This window comes from Hylaeus volcanicus, chromosome 2 (genome assembly GCF_026283585.1).
Source record: "Hylaeus volcanicus isolate JK05 chromosome 2, UHH_iyHylVolc1.0_haploid, whole genome shotgun sequence".
Lineage (NCBI taxonomy): Eukaryota > Metazoa > Arthropoda > Insecta > Hymenoptera > Colletidae > Hylaeus > Hylaeus volcanicus.
In genome coordinates this window covers 10,250,362-10,269,065 of record NC_071977.1, presented here as the reverse complement: position 1 = coordinate 10,269,065, position 18,704 = coordinate 10,250,362, and the positions used below count along the sequence as shown (strand labels likewise).

At 36.3% G+C, this 18,704-nt stretch overlaps 7 long non-coding RNA genes across 7 annotated transcripts in view; all 7 read right to left on the bottom strand.

The window, feature by feature from the left end:
• LOC128872337 (uncharacterized) overlaps positions 1 to 9,083 on the bottom strand; it is a 52,559-nt gene extending 43,476 nt beyond the window's left edge. The window contains exon 1 of the long non-coding RNA XR_008456141.1: positions 9,069 to 9,083. This is a non-coding gene — a long non-coding RNA (uncharacterized LOC128872337). The remainder of the gene's footprint in view (positions 1 to 9,068) is intronic.
• Positions 9,084 to 9,413: 330 nt separating this feature from the next.
• Positions 9,414 to 10,048, bottom strand: LOC128872340 (uncharacterized). Its single transcript, XR_008456145.1, has 3 exons — positions 9,932 to 10,048; positions 9,828 to 9,858; positions 9,414 to 9,733 (listed from the first exon to the last, which is right to left on the bottom strand). It is a non-coding gene; the product is annotated as an uncharacterized LOC128872340 (long non-coding RNA).
• A 1,978-nt stretch (positions 10,049 to 12,026) lies between these two features.
• On the bottom strand, positions 12,027 to 14,393 carry LOC128884990 (uncharacterized). Its single transcript, XR_008459522.1, has 7 exons — positions 14,237 to 14,393; positions 14,070 to 14,126; positions 13,353 to 13,982; positions 13,184 to 13,252; positions 12,553 to 13,107; positions 12,372 to 12,440; positions 12,027 to 12,284 (listed from the first exon to the last, which is right to left on the bottom strand). It is a non-coding gene; the product is annotated as an uncharacterized LOC128884990 (long non-coding RNA).
• A 246-nt stretch (positions 14,394 to 14,639) lies between these two features.
• On the bottom strand, positions 14,640 to 15,142 carry LOC128884991 (uncharacterized). Its single transcript, XR_008459523.1, has 3 exons — positions 14,989 to 15,142; positions 14,844 to 14,912; positions 14,640 to 14,758 (listed from the first exon to the last, which is right to left on the bottom strand). It is a non-coding gene; the product is annotated as an uncharacterized LOC128884991 (long non-coding RNA).
• Positions 15,143 to 15,428: 286 nt separating this feature from the next.
• Positions 15,429 to 15,989, bottom strand: LOC128872389 (uncharacterized). The gene is made up of 3 exons (XR_008456176.1): positions 15,851 to 15,989; positions 15,687 to 15,755; positions 15,429 to 15,569 (listed from the first exon to the last, which is right to left on the bottom strand). It is a non-coding gene; the product is annotated as an uncharacterized LOC128872389 (long non-coding RNA).
• A 424-nt stretch (positions 15,990 to 16,413) lies between these two features.
• LOC128872402 (uncharacterized) lies at positions 16,414 to 17,082 on the bottom strand. Its single transcript, XR_008456181.1, has 3 exons — positions 16,949 to 17,082; positions 16,702 to 16,770; positions 16,414 to 16,569 (listed from the first exon to the last, which is right to left on the bottom strand). It is a non-coding gene; the product is annotated as an uncharacterized LOC128872402 (long non-coding RNA).
• Positions 17,083 to 17,641: 559 nt separating this feature from the next.
• On the bottom strand, positions 17,642 to 18,153 carry LOC128885032 (uncharacterized). Its single transcript, XR_008459534.1, has 3 exons — positions 18,012 to 18,153; positions 17,842 to 17,898; positions 17,642 to 17,766 (listed from the first exon to the last, which is right to left on the bottom strand). It is a non-coding gene; the product is annotated as an uncharacterized LOC128885032 (long non-coding RNA).
• Between the last annotated feature and the right edge of the window lie 551 nt (positions 18,154 to 18,704).

Below are 18,704 nucleotides of genomic sequence, written 5' to 3'. Positions count from 1 at the left end.
ACGGACGCAATGTCTTATTAAATAAACATAGGGTAGTTACGAAACTGCCCGAAGGTTTACGTAATAATGCCATCTAACATGTGGCTAACGGGCCGTCGCAGCGAGTATTATGGAAATTTATTACAAAATAATCTCATTAAACCAGCGAGCAATTTCGTGTGGCCGCGAGAGTTTACAAAGCGATACGGCGATGATCAAAGACACAGATGCTCGCCTTGCGTCTCGATCCTGCAGTATATTCTAAGAAACGCTTCTGCATGAATCCTTTTATTTATTCTGAAGGTCAGTGTACCTGTGCCTGAGGGCCGAAGGTGATGGGTTCGTATAACGACGAACGGGCGCCAAATAACTTGGTTATTTGTACCAGTTCCACTGGTGGGAGTTCTTATTACAACGAACCTACCATAAGCCGACCAAGAAAGAGAATGGAAAGACAAACCATCTCCATTTTTACATTTCATCGGGGCAGGTACTTAAAGACCCCGTATAACTCTTGCCACGAGCAATTGCAAGGAGTGTTGTTCTTGTGTTCTATATTATTACTGCTGAAATCTACGCCAAAACGTTTCTGCAGTTATCCGCACCCTCCCTGTAAATATGTGACAACCATAAATTTCTGGACAGCGAAGTATTAAATATTATATATCGCTTGGCCAGCGCTGACACGAAAAAACTCGGATAAACATGACGTACGGTTTCGACGACGGCCCAGAGTACGTGTTTTCGAAGTTATACAGTCTGTTTACACTTCTACTAGTGGTAAATTTTTCAGGGGATCACTATACAAGCTAAAAGAAGGCGACAAACAGGAGCGACAAAATTGCGTTTGAGGCTCGTTTGCTCGTCGTCACTCGCGAGGATTATGCATAATCTCCACTAATATGTGATAAATTATGAAATATGTATCAAATTGACCGGTGATTTCATATAATCCCAACTCGTAATGGGGAATGTGATAAAATTGTTAATGCATATGCTGTCTACACAGAAATATCATTTGACCGAACGTGGTAGGTTTAGTGTTAAAAAAATGTACGTTTTAAGTGTTCACGTCCAAGCACGTGTATGTGTAATGTTAACACAATTCAAGTTTCATATTTTCATTCCAAGATCTGATTGAAATTCTTACCTGTGGAATAACCCTCAGAAATATTTGTCACCGTCGACATCTCACCACTAGACATCTTGTGTTGTGATAACGAGAGCACCAAGCCGTGAAACCAAGCCACTTTCCCTAGATTATACAGAGTCTGGTTGAATTAATCGAACAAACAAAAGCTTTATTATGCTACTCCGATATTCTGACGCGCGTCATTTTCTCGACACGCCAGACGCTCGTAATAAAACATTCAAGGACAATCCCAAAGCAAATAAAAAATGAACTGACGAACCGAGATTTGATATTTATTATGCATGAAACGCACAGGGAATTGGCGAGCGAAATTGACACGCAATGAAAGCCGCTAGAAAGTAGAATATCTTGATGCGCCCGCCGTTGAATAGAATATTCCACAAGACAAGGCAATCGCGGTGGCCGCCATATCGGCATTCGCGGCACTCTAGAAACGTGTTTGGGAAAACTCCAATTGAACATAGGGTATTTTATGATTATTAGGAAATTAATGGAATTCTTGTTCTCAAACAAACAACGAGTCAAATGATACGAATTTATTTAATTTAACAAAGTAAGAATATCCTTCCAGACTCGATATGCAAGATTAGAGTAAAACGAGAGTTACCAGTTGGATCAAAGATCGGTATTTTTACCATTTTCATCGACCTTACATAATCAGAACAGAAATCTTGAAACTCTTGCCTGTGAAGCAAGAAGGGGTTACCACTGTTTTATATAGAAACGAAAATACGATTGAAATATTCTACCTGAGGAGTCTCAATCGGAGTTCGATGAAAAAACACAAGAATCGAAGAAGAAAATGTGAATCTTTAACTATAGAATGAAAAATGCTTTTCGAAAGGTTATATTTTCGAATCTGCGAATACTTGCTTACAATTTGTATAATTTTAAGGTGTTAAGATTTCAGGAAACTTTGGTTATAAGAAAATCAGCTTTGATTCACAATGAATCAAAGTTGTGTTTTATTTGTTAGACCTGTAAGGGGTTAAGACAGATGATTCCATGTTGGATGATAAATATTTCCCAAATTCGGTATCACGAACACTCTTCGCTATCCAATGGCGATCGATTAGCAGCCCCAGGGCGGCCTATTAATAATAACGATAAAGGTGCTCGAAATCTCTGGTAGCAGGTATACCTGGTGATAAAACGTGCGCTCGTGTCCCCGTTTCTTGGACAGCCGCGGTGTTTTACAGCTTCTTCTGGAGCGACGATATAAATTTTGGCGAAACGAGACGCGATTTGACGCTCGGTGGAAAGATAAGTCGCAGGAAACAAGAGTGACTCGAATGAATGATAGAGCCACGGGGAGGAACTCTAAGGTACTCTGCTAATTAATGGGGGCATCCATCTGACGCCATTTTGCTACTCGCGGGCCGCCTTCCTTCCGGCTGCTTGCTGCGTTTCTGGGCCAAGCGTAAACCTTAACGCTGTCCGTGTCTGGCGAGGGCCACCGGCTGTCTACATCGCCGACCGGAACGATTTGTAATCCAGCAAACCGTGCCCAAAGATTGAGAGTGCCCAACGGGTCCTACACGATGTTGTATAAATTAGATTTGGTCGCGTCCCTTGCCAAGACTGGCCGCCAATTTCACCTGCGCGTTGTACACCCAAACAAGCCAATGTCTCTTCGAAAATTGATGCCAAGGTGGACGAGTCTTACCGCTGCTTTAAGGATCTTTCGATACTCTGACTGTATAACCGTCGTTATTCGATCGATATACAATCTCCAATAGAGCAACAAACAATTGCGAATGGTATCAATGTTCCAACTGAATGGTGAGATCCAAGATTCCAGAAATGTTCATAGGTATATACAGTCAGTCCCGTAAGTATTCGTACTCTCTATAACTATTCAAGAAATTTGTCTAAATCAAATGTCAAGTGTAAAGTGTCCAAATAAATTTTTATTATAAACATGTACGTGTGCAAAGCCTGTTCACGTACATATCCATAATGGAACATTTATTTGAATACACCAAATCTATCGTTTAATTTAGGCAAACTACTTCAATGGCATAGAGGGTACGAATATTTATGGACTGACCTAACCCAATTTGGGTCCTTCTGTGTTTACAAGATCAAATTCCTATACAATTTCTGAAGGTGTTGCCCCATGACACCCCAGACCCTACAAACGCCTTAAGGCATTTAGTGTCTCCAGTCCTGAGCCACTCTCAGCACGATGCACTAGATTTCCACGTCTATGTTGGATCACACCAGTCCATCAGAGTTTACAGACGTCTGGATCGGGTCCCATGAGCACGTGGTCGTTTGTAGGGGCTACCGCGAGTCCCGAGTAGTCCCTGGCGTATCCCATTAGTTCCATTAGTGTATGGATTCTCATGATCCCAATATCGTCCGTCTGGTCCCAGGAGTCTTGGATCTTCTGTATCAGGTTCTAGGAGCTCAAAGCCGCTGGTGCGATATAACACAGGCTCGCCGTATCTCGCGTCCAGTTTTAAGGTTCCTCGATGTCTGTATTGAAGACTGCGTCTGGTCATTCGCGTCCAAAGTCATCTTCATCGTGCTCTATTAATTTAGAATCGCTTGAGCCAAGTTAGGATACTTCTGCATCTTAATAATTCTGCAAAGTAGTTTAATAGACTGATCTACAATGACCAATTACTTAGTGGCGAATTAGCATAAATCTATGAGAACGATACCGGCTAAGGATAAAATTATATGCGCCTTGCCCAAGTGCTTCGGTAAAATCCTCGTGTGTTTGCATTTCCCGAGAAAGTTTCTGTGGAGCGTAGTTTTAATGAAGCTTCTCTTGATCGTGATCCAAGGTTGTAATAGTTTGAAGTCCAGGAGTCCATAATCGGAGGCCCAAGAGCTCAAGAAGGAGGCGATCTTCGTAAACAATGAAGTACTGTAATTACAGTATAATTTTAACCTCGGCTGAAGTCGAACTCATTAAAATAATTATCTCTATTATATTCGTACAAAGTTACTCGATACAAGACACTCGTGGATTACGTGTGCTGCAGTTTACAAATGGACATGAATCGACAGTACTCATTTCCATCCAAACACGTTCATCGCGCAATGAAACATCCTAGCGAGTATTATTGCTCGCCAATAATTAACGACGGCGAGTCTCCGGGTAAATGTTCAAGTTCGGCAGAGAACGTGTTATGTTACTCAGGTGGGAGTTATGGAGAAAACGCATTATCAAGATAATCCTCTCTCGCTGGCAGGTGCTCGGGCGATAATGCGTTAATAACAAAGTGTAGCGCTTTAGTGTAATGAAAATCCCGGGCTGGCTGGAACTTGTCATGCTTCTGATCTTTATCAGATCGAGAGCGGGGTACGTGATATTAAATTTGGCTCGATTATTAAGCCGTCGGGAAGGAACTCGTTGGTTTTCAAGGAGCAATTTTTCTCGATAATTAAATAATTTCATTCCGGTTGCCGCGGTACCACGACGAGAAATCGATCCCCGTTGTAATTTTAACTATACACTCGAGATGTACAAAGTGGATGGAAAGTTCGTTCCCATTATAATTGCGTTTCGCTGAGCTGGAAAAGTATCATTAAGAACCTAACCCGCTGCACGGGGCCACGAGACGATAAATAAAACCTTCTGCTCTTCTTCTGCTCTTGTATCGAATGAGAAGTTTCATTAGAGAAATGCACTGTAATTTAACTGACGTATATGCAGTATATGCACATATTTATTAAGCATACAACATTACTTCGCACAATAAAGAAAATGCAAAGTAATACAAGGATCGTTCCTGGTGTTCGCGATATTCCCGAGTAATTGTTGGTTATTCGAAATAAGTAATTGCACATTTATTAAAAATACTGTAATGGTATTATTTATTTCATCCACTAAGTGTAGGTTGCATGTAGGCTACTATAATGATACTAGCTTCATGAATATGTGTATAGAGTCTTTATATCAGTGAAACGTTTATCAGCTTTCTCGCATTCCATTTGAATCAGTGTGTGTTGCTATGCGTGACGTTCATGCCCACGGAAATGTTATTAATCATCAGTTTAATCTAGAACCACGGTAATCAACATTTTCAAAAATTCTAATCATTGAATCTGAATTCCAATCAGTGGCAATCCTTCCAGCTTCCCAAGTATGAATAATATGAATTTCTGACTCGACTATAAAGGTATGTTCGGCGTAGCACAATAATTGAACACGAAACGTTTTCATTTAATAATTACATGAATTTTGCGTTAGCGCGCAATTATTTAAGCTCTTCTGATTCGAATATCTTCGTCATCGTTTGTAGCGTCATTTAAAGCGGTATATTATTCACCGGACAACGGGTTCCGCGCTCGTTTTTGGTAATGGATATTCCGTTCGCACCAGGAAAGAGAAACGCGTTTAAAACGTGCCGCATACACACCATCGGAAAAAAAATTCATTGGAGGCCCGGGTTAATTCGTTATTCCATTATTTCGTTATAATGAAATTAACGTTTGCTGGCATCGAACGAGGATCGATAAATGGAACCATTCGCTATAGTCGACTGCCACGCTGACGTAGTCCTCGGCTTTTAAACTCCCTCTGTGTCTGGGAAAAATCGGGCTGAATGTAAAAATTTGACTCCTGCAGAGTTACTTGAAAATACGAAAAAGAATTCGATGTTAATTGGTTTCAATTGGTCGACATCATGAGCAGTAATACAAGCAGTCGAAGAGGATAGATATTTAATACTTAAATACTTTCTACATTTCGGTCCTGGTGTAGATTGCCAATATTAACCATTTATAAATTCATAAATATATTTCTGACATTTCTAGCAAACTTGGATAAATATTTCAATATATAATAATCATAAAAGTGTTTATAGAAATGAAAAAGAGAGCAATATATGCCCTCGCTTGACGAACATTTTCCGAGATACGTATTTAATGCTTGCACTCGTTAAAAATGAATTTCATTAAAAATAGCAAACGGCCGTGATTCAATGTAAGAATGCAAACATTTCACGTATTACGATTCAATAGTACCAACACGTAGCCGAAGGAAGGAGTGGTAGTGCGAAAATGTTCCAGAAGGTACAGAATTTGAGATTCGCTCCTCTATCTATTAACAGCTACCGTGAAATTTGTTTCCAAGCATTAGCCTCGAATCTTTCATTCCCACGCTTTATGAAAAAGTAAACACGGCACCGTCAACTTTTTATTTTTGCCACGTTCGCTCTTTCTCTCCCTTCAGTTTTAATTATTTTATTTGTTTAACGAGCTGAATTTTTCAGATGCAACTTTCGCCGGTTTTTATACCCCGTAATGTACCCACTTTAATTATGAAAATTTCATTTTACCGGATGAATCCACCGGATAATGACCCTTCATTAGCGAGCTGAAGTCAAGTAAAAGTTTATAACGAAGATTTATCGCGATTTAGCGAACCGCCCTTTATATATGACCCCTTAATTCCTACTTAATCTTCATAAAACTCCGGGAAATCATTATTTCAATCGAAAACGGGGAAACATCTGGAAGGTCGTCGTTGTCTGTCCCGTTCGGGAAAAACAATCGCAGAAAGAACGGAAAAAGGAATACGTTAATTACCGATCCAATTAATTATCGTTTAATACCAAACGGGCCACGCTCGAAGACCATTCGTTTTTAATCAACCACGGTTTATCGTTGAAGGAATACGGTGAATGTAAATTAAGATTAAATTCTCAACCCTCGGCAACGTCCAACGCAATGGGAGCCCGGCGCAAAACTAAATGTTGAAAAAGTTGTTAATTCGCTCTGGTTGTCAGTTATTTCATTCGATTATGTCACTCGAACTTCTGTAAACTCGTCCTCGAACCATCGATCCCAGCATCACTTCACTTGCAAGTTACTTCCAACCGTGGCGTCGACTTCACCCCGCCAGCACATAGCTCAGAACTTTATATTTCTTTAATTGGTTTTCAAGGTAAAAACTTTACCCGTGCTTTTTCTCGCGAGACTCTTACGTTGCGCGTATCACCTGGTCGATCACCGATAACCTATACATGCTGCGCGGAGTCCAGAAGTTTGGATATGGAAGGAACAAGGATTCCTTTCGTCAAAATTTCAACGTCAATCCAATATCAACTTAGTGTAGAAAAATTTAATAAATGCTTTGAAGACTGTCAACATATTTAATAAAAAAATTCTTGGCACATTGATGATATATATTTCAGAACACCTTTCATACAAGAAATATAGAAGTGCCTCATGAAATTAGTTTGCTATTTAATTAATTTACGTTACGATGGCGTTGCATGTCCTGATCTGTTTAATTAAAAACAGTGCATGTTGGGTGAGGCGTTTTATTTAAATGCGAAGTTTGAAGAAGTTTCAGACAAAGAATTCAGAGGATTGATTTCCTCTCCACTCCCCCGTGCAATCGGTGTACCCATCATGCTGGTATTCCAAATTTTATCACCTGCATCTTCCTTACCGCCAATAAAATAAAATAGGACAAATACTTAGTAATAACATACAAGACTTTCGTTCTATTATAACGAGAACCTTCCTCTATAAACTGCTCTGTATCTGGAATGGTTTAGTTGGTCCACTGTATCTTAGTTTATGTGTTACACAATAGTGTTTCGCGCATGAATATCTCCCGGATATGTTAGACCGCATAACTGGGTGTACAGTAATGATATTGTGCACAAAATGAACGTATAAGTGCTGCATTTAGGCAAACCAACCGAACCACCTTTTAGCATCAATGAATGCCAACGGCATACTAATATGTCGAAATGGCCATTGCTAGTTGCTTTGAGTCCATAGGACGTGAAATGGAATATTGCTGTAATGTCGTGAATAGAAACGATTTATACCGGTCGCTAAGTATATACGGATAGCTCTGTTTCGAGATTTGAAGCTAAACATTTTGGCCATAATTTTTAAGGCCATCTGGTATGACGTTAGTTCTTCTCTGTTAAAATGAATCCATACAACTGTATTCGTTCTTTTGTATTAAAATGTAATACATATTAATATGAAATATTACGGTACAGGACGTAGAGCGTACACGTATTATTTACTAAAAGTAATTTTACAATGTATTAACAAAGACAGATAAATTAATGTAATTGCGCTGATATTTGTTTCTGGAGATACCGTTGAAAGCTCTCTGCTCATATGCTTTATTAGTTGAATAAATCAAAGTTAATATAAAAGTTCATTAAATAAACAAACGACAAATGATTTGTTACAAGTTTATTATGTTATATCCGGATAATACATGGTTTACATTGTTACGTAAAAATACAGAGGGAGTTTCATTAAAATTATTTATACGAACAGAAGCGACGACGCTTGGACGCAGAATTTATTGGATTTCCAATGATAAAATTTGCAATTCGGATACTTCGTGTACTCGACAACGAAAATTGTTTCTCGTCTTTTAATGAACTATATTGTTTATCGAATTTTTGTATCATTCATCGACGCGCCCACGGTGAACGTGATACCGACGTGGAATATTTTACGTCGCGTGTAAAAATCGCGGAATTTATTTATCAACATTTGTGTATCGCGTGCATGTAAATTTATGAAACGTTAAATATTTTAGAACGATTCATTTATCATGCGGCATACGAAAATGATAAGCCTCATTTTAGTACCGTGACTACGTATATCATTCTCCTAGATTGTAAGGCAACTAGATTGTTTCTCCCATTTCATGCAAACTATACTACATAATTCAGCGCGTACAATTTATTACAAAAACGTTCTGAAAATGCATAATATTTTCTGATGGGGTTAAGAAAGTCAATAGAAGTTGGATAATGATTAAAGTTAAAATAGTCCTTCGATATCGCCATGGGTTTAAATTCATTTCCCAAGGGAGAAGTACCGTAGCTAATGAGCAAAGGGAAGTACGATGAATTAATGAAGTTAATATACTTCGATGGTTGCAACTTAAATTTCACTCTACAAAAAATGATAGAATATAGCGAACACATACCATCCAGATGGGTCGTAACATTAATGAAACTCAGGATTCTAGCCAGGAGAAATAAATTCGTCGTTCACCACTTCCCCGACATTAATATAAGCGGTACAAGTTGAACAGCCTCACTGCATGATACATGTTGTTTCGTATCGAATTCTGAACACGTTTGATATTCACATTCGCTCACCCTGTAACTTTTAAAACACCGCCAGTGTTCGTGGCTGTGACGTGTACAAATGGATTCGTGTGCACTTAGTGACTTCACGTGAATTTTATGCACCAATTCTGGTAACAAAAATATTCTTTCGTGACTGACGCGTGGCAAGATATAATACCAACTTGTAAAGTCGTAAACAGGATAAGATTAGGAGTACTAAAGTAATGTTATTTACGGTGTTATATCACGGCGTTTACTTCGTCCTTATAATGTATGACTTCCACAAATTGTAAACGACGATAAGCAAATGAAGCTTAGCGAATACTTGATGGAAACCTGTTAGCATGAATCGCAATTTTGTTGAGAACCTTATATTGATAACAATGTGTGTGAATTAATACAGGAAAGAAAAGGTGTGTGTTTTGCAAATGTGTTCTTTATTTTGTGTTAACGCTTGTCCATGCTGACTGAAATTTATTACGCATTATGACGGGTTTGCATCTCCTTCTTTATCTTCTCCCTATATGTATATAGAACATCAATCATTTATATTATACTATATATACTAACGAATAACTAATGGAGTTGTGGATTTTAAATAGTTGTGACAGTACCTTTTTTTCTAAGGGGCGCATCGATTATATACTGTACAAAAAATAGGAAGTATGAATAAATTAACAAATTTTAATTGGAGAACAGAATCAAATGTTCATCTTACCGCTTCAGCAGGCAACAGAAGCCAACCTGTCACTACAAGAATTGAAAGTAGTATGAAAGAGAGCTGAGGACCTTGATACATGTTGCTTTGCGAATTTGCGACTACTTTAATACTAATATTCACTTTGCTTCTTGTATGTAAGTAGTCGATATTTATACAACCATCATCGTGACTATTCAAACTTTAGAACTGTTCGCGACTGAAATGTGTTTGATTTAATATTTCATAGAGTGATAAATTTCATGTGGAACAATGAATGTAATAAATATATGAGAGCTTCGACTGATCATACATTTTTATTCCTTGTTATTGTTTGCGAGAAAATAACGTGGAAATTTTTTTTTTACTTACGTTTAGTTCGACGTATACCTATGTATTTTATAATATGCAAATGCGCTACATGATATGTAATACAAACTGTGAAGATTAGTTGAAAATTGTTATATAAACTACAAAGTGCTATAATCGTATCTGTGTCTGCATTGCATAATGAAAAATCCCGCCAACAATGAGCAATTTCGAACAGTAAAGATTACCAGTGTCACTTTACAATGTTTTGTCACAAGAACACGTGACAACGTGAATATACGTGGAATATATTATTGTCGCCATTCTTTTGTCACCCTGTTGATGGACGCCCGTATGCACCAAAAATACGTGTTTTATATTCCACGGCGCGTCTATACACGAATCCATTGTATATTTTAAAAATAACTTCGGGGAAAAAGTGATACCCGGAACGAACGAAAAATCACGTGCCTGTTACCATTTGACGCGATCTCGAAGAGCCATCAGTGCACTGAATGAACATTTACAAACGTCACTTCTGATACAAGACAAACGAGCATTCATTTTGCAAATTCTTACCAACGAATGAGATCACCGTTTCTCAAATATTTAAATGACTTGTTATTACTCATTTCAAAGTTTCAGACGCTGCAAATGTTTAATTCCAGTCTGTTTTCGCTTCGCGCGCTGCACCCGTCCAGTATTTTTTGGTAAACTCAACGCTTCTCGTGCGTGGATAAAACGAGCCCTCTGTCCGAACACTTTAATCCGGCCGAAATCATGGCAACGCCGTAATCCCCGATCCTCCGGCATATAATAGAAAATATAAATTCATTGTGTAGAATATTAAACGCCCGCGGCGCGGCGCGACGCGACGCGAAACGTTGCGACGGAGATCGCGGTTCGAAATTACTATTCCAATTGCATCTTCCCCTGGCGGTAACGCCCCGGCCTGGTGGGGCGGGAAGGGTTAAGGCAGCTGGAAAGCTTAATTTGTCGGAGATAGTAAAATCCGCGGGTTTAATACATATTTATAAAGCGCATTAATGTAACCCAAAGAATATTCATGAAAATCTTTAACCTCCCCCACAAGCGAGCTACGCTGCCTCGCGTTCCTGCGTCCTACGTCTGCGTTTTCCAAGGAAACAGAAGTAATATAGCGGGAAACTAAGCCAGATGTTAGGCGCGTACCGATGCAGCTTGTAATCTTCCTTATTCCGTGTTGCGATTTGCCGCATCGTGCGACGAAAAGTCGGTCGCTGCGCTCTGAACTCTCCGAAGCGCTGTAAACTAAGGTAAAGCGGGTCGACGGGGAAGAGAAATGAAACATTGATATGTTCACGGGAGATGAATACCTAATTAGCCGTGATACGGTGAAGTTAACATCGACCGATTTAGTGTGGATGTTTGGAGGATAATAGACGCTTGTAATATTAATTGGATTTTACAGAATCGAGAGGTGTAACGCTCGATATATGTGTATCAGGTTTCCATTTATAATTTAGAAAATGCAATTTCAGAATATTTAAGAGTTGAAAACCATTTTCAATAACGAACGTTTACATTGTCCAGGATTCTATTTCAATCTGATTTTTATATGTCTCTAGGATGTGTTAATTTCAAAGTCACCGTAAACTCCACAATTTCAAGAACACTATCCTTGAATGTTATGAATAACGAGGAAATTGACAAAATGCAAGGATGGAAACTTAACCTATTTTACTTGAATCAGGTTAAACCTGAAGCGAATCATCTTACGAAATGAGAGTAACCGGTTTGCAGAGAATTAAGAAACAACGTCAAGAAATTGCGTTCAGATTGTATGACCGTAAATTATTCAACAGTATACAGACAATTTCCAAAGATAATAATTTGTAACGTGTGAAGAAGATTACAGTAATTGCATTACATTTATTTGTTATTGAAAATAACCAAATACGTAGAATTTTATGTACTTTCACATTTTATGGTATTTTCAACGGGAATCAAAGTGGTTTACGTCAAAATATTCGTCGTGGTGCTGCCGTCGTCTGTCAGAGACCAAAATCCATTATCAACACTTGCTCTAAAAAACAAAATTTATTCGGACATCGTCATTACATTATAAATTGCAGTTATGTGAGTTAATAACATCGAATATGCTTGACAGTACCTTACACATGTTACGGTATTTCATGCTGCTGCAAAGTTTCTTTGGTAAATTGTTGCAAGCTGGAGGTTCCTTTAAAATGTCGAACCAAAAGAAACAATAGTGGATAAAATTATACATCAATGACTTTACACGCGAAACAGTTTTAATATGTGAAAGAAATTAAAGTAAATGTTTATCTTACCGCTGTTACTGATGTCATGAAAAATCCTGACATCAAAATAAGAGAAACAAAGACGAGAAGAAGGCTAATTGTTTGACTCATGATTCCTCGTATCGACTCCTCAGCGTGTTTGTTATAAACATGCAGCTGCATTTGTCGTTCAGATGTTTATATACAAAAACTAATCGATGTTATGGCACGAACAGGTAGTTACGCGATCATTTAGGTGCGTAATATGTATGCTCCGTGACAAATTTCAGCGATACGTGCAGGTTTTCGTGACAGTCGTGATACATATTCTTACAAGGTAAGAAGACTACCGTCTTTTTTGGTCATTTTGTTAGTTAAGATCATTCGTGATTCTTGTGACGTGCTTCGATAGTTGAAATTTTTATAGAAATGCTTAAGGTGATGGTATATTTGAAATATCCGTAAATATAAAAATGTTTAGGTAATGCATAGAATTTTATTTATTTTCACATTTAATTACATTGTTTTTAATAACTAAAATGATTAATTCCAAAGTCGTCATCGTTTGTCAGAAAATCGAGTTCATTTCCTTGATGAGCATTTTATCTAAAAAATAGATTTGAATAAGCATAAAAATTATATTAACACACCATGCGATTATATCATCAGAGTTAAAAAGTACCTTGCACATGTTACGGAAATTCGGGTCACTACAGCGGCTTTTAGGAGAAAATCTACATTGCTTTAGTTCCTTTAAAAATTCAAGTTACAAACAGTAAGTGAGTTAACGTGTTGGGTAGAAAAACATTTTAATTGTTTATAAAAGAAAGAAAATAAACGTGTACACTTACTCCTGTCACGGGTTTTATGAATAATCCCAACATTGAAATGAGAGATAGAAATATTAGAAGAAACTTGACGTTTTTCTTCATGATTCTCGTATTGAATTTTCAGCACATACACTGTGAACATCTATCTGTGTTTGCTCTTCTTCTTTTTATATACAAGTGCCATTCGAAGTTATGACACATATAACCCGATTACACGCACATTTAGAATTTTTATATACTGATTGTGTACACGTTTAGAAATATGTTTTCTACGTGACAAATTGTTTCAAGCTACTGATATGGTAGAATATTAACATAAATATACAAATATTAAAGTAATGCAAAAAATTGTATTTTATTTCCCATTTAATTACATTTTTCACACTAATTAGAGAATGATTAAGTCCAAAATCTTTACGTACATTGAAAAAAGTATTGTTTCCTTCGTAACAAATTATAGTTGCAAATAGTTTTTCGTGACTATCTTGAAACATTAGGGCATTTTACTTTTCTCTATTAAAAAGGCTACTATCTATTTTTCTTCACACGTGATTGCATTTTTCATAATCATTAAAATCGTTGAATCATAAATCCACATTGTAGCGCCGACGTAGTTTCCAGAAAGTGAAATTCGCTTTACGGACATTGCTTCTGAAAAATGAAATAAAAATGAGCATAATAATTACATTATGAATTTCAACTTCACGAATAGTCAAAATGAAATGGTAAATACAGTACCCTGCACTGGCCACGATATTTCCCACGTTTACAAGGAGATCTGCATGGGACTGGTTCCTTTAAATAAACGAATAACGATTACAAGTAAGTTAATTTATCGCAGCTCAATGATACTTCGCGTATTGATTAAAAAATATAAAACTACTGAAAGAAGATTTTTAGCATACCGCTGCCACAGATGTCATGAAAAATCCAGACATCAAAATGAGAGAGACCAAAACAAGAAGAAAACTAATTTTTTGATTCATGATTATTCTTACTGAATCTTTCACGGAATTACTATGAATTTCTATTCGAACATCCCCCTTTTATATGCAAAAACTATTCCAAGTTATGACACGTGTCGACAGGTATAAACATGTTTATAAACGTATTATGTATTTCTCGTGACCAATTTTAACTGTAAGTTCAGTTTTTCGTGACCGTGTTTTAAGATTGAAAAAAATGACAAGACCATCGCTATTTTTGTATATTTTGTTAGGTGAGCTTAATCTAAGGTACGGTTAAGGTATTAATTTTATTTCAAAAACATTTTGTAGATTCTACAACTGATTAAGAAAAATAACGATATACTTATAATGCAAATCATTTTATTTCGCCATTTTTGTTACATTCTCCACATTTTATGGAATTGATAAATCCAAAATTTTCATCATTAGTATGCCAGAAATTTAAAGCTGACATGTACTCTGAAAAAGAAGGTAAAAAATGAATGCAATTTTTCCATTACGAACAGTATTTTGAATTTACAGAGTTGATGAAATATGACAGTACCATACACATCTGACGAATATCCGCATGACTACAAAGCATTTGGTCCATATCATCGCAATCTGGTGGGTCCTTTTAAAAATTAAACAGAAAATAAACGTTTAATTTCTAGATTAGGAAAAAGAATGGATGAAATTATGCTGCTCACCGCTCCAACCAGAATCACAAAATATCCGGTCATCAAAACAAGATATAAGAATAATACAAGAAACTTGACTTCGTCCTGCATGATTCTCTTATTGAATTTTCAGCGTATTAATATGTGAACGTGCTCTGGTGCTTGCTTTTTCCCTTCTTATATATAAAAACCGTCTGTTGTGGTAGGTGGATTATGTGCACATTTAAAATTTTATGATTTTACCGAACAAATCCTAGGTTTATGCACGATTTAACAAACTATAATACATTAATAACATAATTACATTGACATTTCCTATCATTGCTCTTCTCAAAATTATTTTAATATGTCGAGTAAACATTTTTAATAAAAGTAAGGTTGTTTTAAAGTAGAATAAAGGTATATTTCTGTTTTATTAGGACAAATCACTCGCCATTGAGGTATAGAGGTAAGAAACTTACAGCTTTAAATAATTTTCACACTTTATTTACTGTTGGTATTCAGTTACATGTTTGTAAGTAATTATATACAAATAAACCTAATACTTCGGTTCAGGATGTAGACGTCGTCCATTATGCAATCAATGTTTTCTATCTTCCGTTACATAGATCCTATCAATTAGGAAAAAGAATCATGATTATTAAATTATTTCTACAGACAATGGAATAGTAATACCATAGAGACGGTTTCGTTATACGAAATATTATATATAGTAATCATAATCGTACCCCACACATGGCTCTTATTTCCGGAAAGCGACATCTTTTTCTATAGAAAACGCCACATTTTGATGGATCCTTGAAAAAGTGGTGTGAAAAAAATTAATCAATGATACTGAACAGAGAAACTTCATCATAACAATCGAAGAAATTAAATAAAATTTATTTCTTACCGCTTCAGCAGGAGTCACGATGTACCCCGACACGAAAATAAGAGAAAAAAGTACGAGAAGGAACTTAACACTTTGATTCATGTTTCCTCGCGTCGAGTTCTAGATGCGTTTAATGTTAACATATCCTCGCATTTTCATCTTTTATATCCAACAGGAATTCGTGGTTCTGTCACGTCGAAATGATTTATGAACACTAGGAAATACGAAACACATTTCATGTATGAATTCTAGCAGTAAAATCGATTTCTCGTGACTGGCGTGATGGAAGCTTATCAATTTGTGGAGTCATCAACTTTTTGCATTAAAAGTGCGGTAAGATTATGATTATAATTTTGCTTGGTAGCTAAAGGGGATCATTTATTAAATAATATTCTGCATTAAACAAACCAAAATTATTCGTTACATTTTTTAATGGAAAAATGGTATCTCTAACAAATTTATGGATTTACATGTATTCCCTTGTGAATATTTAAAACTTTGTCATTGAAAATCATGACTACATTTAAATGTTAAAGTGGTGCAAACAATATGAACGTGTTGATGGTTAAATAATGTAACGTATCAATAATTCATCATACTTTATTTCCCAAATAGAAATGTATTACAATATCGATAAAAATAAACTATTCAAATGATATCGTGCATCAGCTTGCTGATCAGTTATGCTACGAATTTATAATTTATTTCCCCCTTCGACTCAGCACTCTGCGACACATATCCTAATAAACAAAAAGAAATTGAGTATTATACTTTTATATTTTATAATTGTGAGTGTAGCTAGATGTGTATGGCATCTAGCTGCACTATGGTTAAGTAATACTGTTAACAATGTTAAATAATTATAATAGTACCGGACAAACTTCTTCCATCAAGGGCGAACCGCAAAATGATGTGTCAAATGTGGGGCATCGTGGAGAATCCTTGAAAAGTAATGTAACATGAAATTTGTTAGATACAGATTTTTCTGTTTTAAAAAATTAATGTTAGGTAAAATGTGTGCTCTTAACAGTTTAAAATTAACGGTACTCTGTAGAATTTTAAAATCTCAATAAAAACAATCGTAGTCTTCCATAAAAATTTAAAATACTGATAGTTTACCATCCCTAGCGAGGGTGTCACAAAGAATATGGACACGAAGATAACAAAAAATAAAAGAACAAATTTCATGCTTTGATTCATGATTCCTTGTGCTGAATTCTTAAACTCAACATGCACTTGCGCTTCCATTTTTTATATGCAACACTATTCGAGGTCACCACATTCGTAAATTGATATGAGAACGTTTAAAAGTGTAACGTGTACTTTACTAGATAATTATTAGTTATAAAACTGTGATTTCCTGGCTCACGTATTGCGATATTGTAATAAATGGTACAAATCTGATATTACTATAAGCTGTTTATTTTATGTCTCAACATCAAGCTATTGATTTCATGTTCTGTTTGAGTAGCAAATTGTCATATTTGAAAACGTGTACTTAATCCTACGGATTTTCCGTAATTATTTAACGAACATTCACGATCGACAAAATCCGCTTACGTATCGCTCTATTGGAAAATTCTTACTTCATCAATAATGAGGCTTACATTCACTTCGTTACGGAGATGTAAACGTTAATACGTTGATAGTATAATTACGTGGATATTTGGGTAAATCATTTTCCAACAGTTGTTTTAACATTCAAATAATTTCACGTAACATTTCGTTAGCTACAAAATCAAACCTTCAATATTAACATTTCAAGAAAGGTAATTTATTCGTAAATTTCAAGGAAATAATTTGTTCATAAAGTATAATGTATTATTTATTTCCAATCTCCGGTTACATGATAGTAACAGAAACAGCTGCATCCAAAGTTTTCATCCAGATTCAAATCAATTTCCTTTACTTCATTTCTTTCCCCTGGGGCATATATCCTAAAAACATAAAGCATATTCACCATTTATCCTCTTACCAACAAAATCTAGAGCTATAGAATTATTTTCTTATACCTTGCAGATTATCGTAGAAAACAAATGCTTGCAGTCAGCGAGTGCAGGAGGACACTTCTAAATATAAGGAAACATAAATTGCACGAGTTAAAATATTGTGCTCAAAGTCTTCAAATACCAATAAATTAATAAATTTTAACGAGAGAATCGAAGCCAAATACTTTACTTACTTTCCCTTCGACAGGTGCCACGAAAAATCCCGACATTCAAATAATTGCTGTCAAGGCAAGGAAGAGACAGATTAGTTGAGACATGTTGTTTCGGAGTTTTTTCTTGACGTATTTAATATCAACATGTACACAGGCTTGCAACTCGGATTTATATATGCATCGAGTGTTTGTGTCAGCGTACACAGACAGATGCGTGATCACCTAAAAATATAACGTGTATTTTACGTGACGATTGGTATCGTGAAAGCAATTTTTCGTGACTGACATATCGTAACTTTATCAGTTTACGAGGCGACACTCGTGTAGGTGCGTTGCTGCAAACAATAAATATTGTTTACCACATGATATCGCAGAACTATCGTGTCCTGGAAGTATAAAACATTGTTTGCCATGTGTTATTATTTTCAGCGATAGAGATTATGATATACTACTGTAACCCTAACTATTGCATAATTAAGAATATTGAAGTCTAAGTCCTTTATCGACATATGTGTCCCAACTTAAATCAGTACTTACAAAAATATGTTAATAGAAAGAAGTTTGCATTGAATTGTGGCCATTCAACGCAAGCAATCATATTCACTTAATTAAATCCTTCCAATCACAGGAAAACATTAGACGTTTCATCCCTATTTCAGACGCAAAGCTTCGACAATTTGTATGTCGGATGTTCCGGGAACGTTGTCATTAAGT